The 813-nt window shown below is 42.6% G+C and overlaps 1 non-coding gene across 1 annotated transcript; it reads left to right on the plus strand.

The window, feature by feature from the left end:
- Positions 1-476: 476 nt before the first annotated feature.
- On the plus strand, positions 477-583 carry LOC119334826. Its single transcript, XR_005161584.1, has one exon. It is a non-coding gene; the product is annotated as a small nucleolar RNA R71 (small nucleolar RNA).
- The last annotated feature ends 230 nt before the right edge of the window (positions 584-813 follow it).

The raw sequence follows: 813 nt of genomic DNA on the forward strand, positions 1-813 counted from the left end.
ACTTATCCATATCTGGCTCTAGCAGCACATGATCAATATCAACTAAAGGTGACTCCTCAATATCGAAAGCAAGTAACTGCAGCTCTGGCTCATCCATGGAAGAATCGTCACAATGCAAAACCGAATCTCCAACACTAGTATCCATATGATCTGTGGCGTGTGTGTCAACTAGAATGGTGTCATCATCATCAAATATAATCCATGCAAGCTCAATCCTGTCACACTGAGATAGAGGTTCAGGTTTTTGTGTAAGAATTGGTGGCTGAGGTGTAGTGATTTGTTGCAAGCAAACCAATGAATCAGAGGTGGGCTTCTTATTGTACCACTGAAGTTGGTGGAAAGCTATGCTCTCAATCAGCAGAAAAGCATCATCAAGTGTCTTATTGGTAATAGCTCCACCCGCTGCCATATCAACGTAAGCTCGAGTGTCTGAAGTCAATCCTCTATAGAATATCTTCGGCTCCAACCATCTGTCGATCCCATGATTAGGACATCTCTTGAATAAGGCTTTGTACCTCTCCCAAGCATCATACAAACTCTCACCTTCACACTGAACAAAGTTGAAGATCTCATCTCAGATCGCGGACTGCTTGTGTAGTGGGAAATATTTATCCAAGAATGCTTGTGATATCTCATTCCAACTGTATGATCTTGATGGCAAGGATCGGTACCAAGCACAAGCATCATCTCGGAGAGAGAATCTAAACAACATGCACTTGATAACATGTTGAGGAACTCCATGGTACTTTACTGTATCTGAATACTCCATGACTCGGAGAAAGTGCTCATAAGGGTCTTCAGTAGGCAATCCTC

This window comes from Triticum dicoccoides, chromosome 7A, assembly GCF_002162155.2.
Source record: "Triticum dicoccoides isolate Atlit2015 ecotype Zavitan chromosome 7A, WEW_v2.0, whole genome shotgun sequence".
Classification (NCBI taxonomy): domain Eukaryota; kingdom Viridiplantae; phylum Streptophyta; class Magnoliopsida; order Poales; family Poaceae; genus Triticum; species Triticum dicoccoides.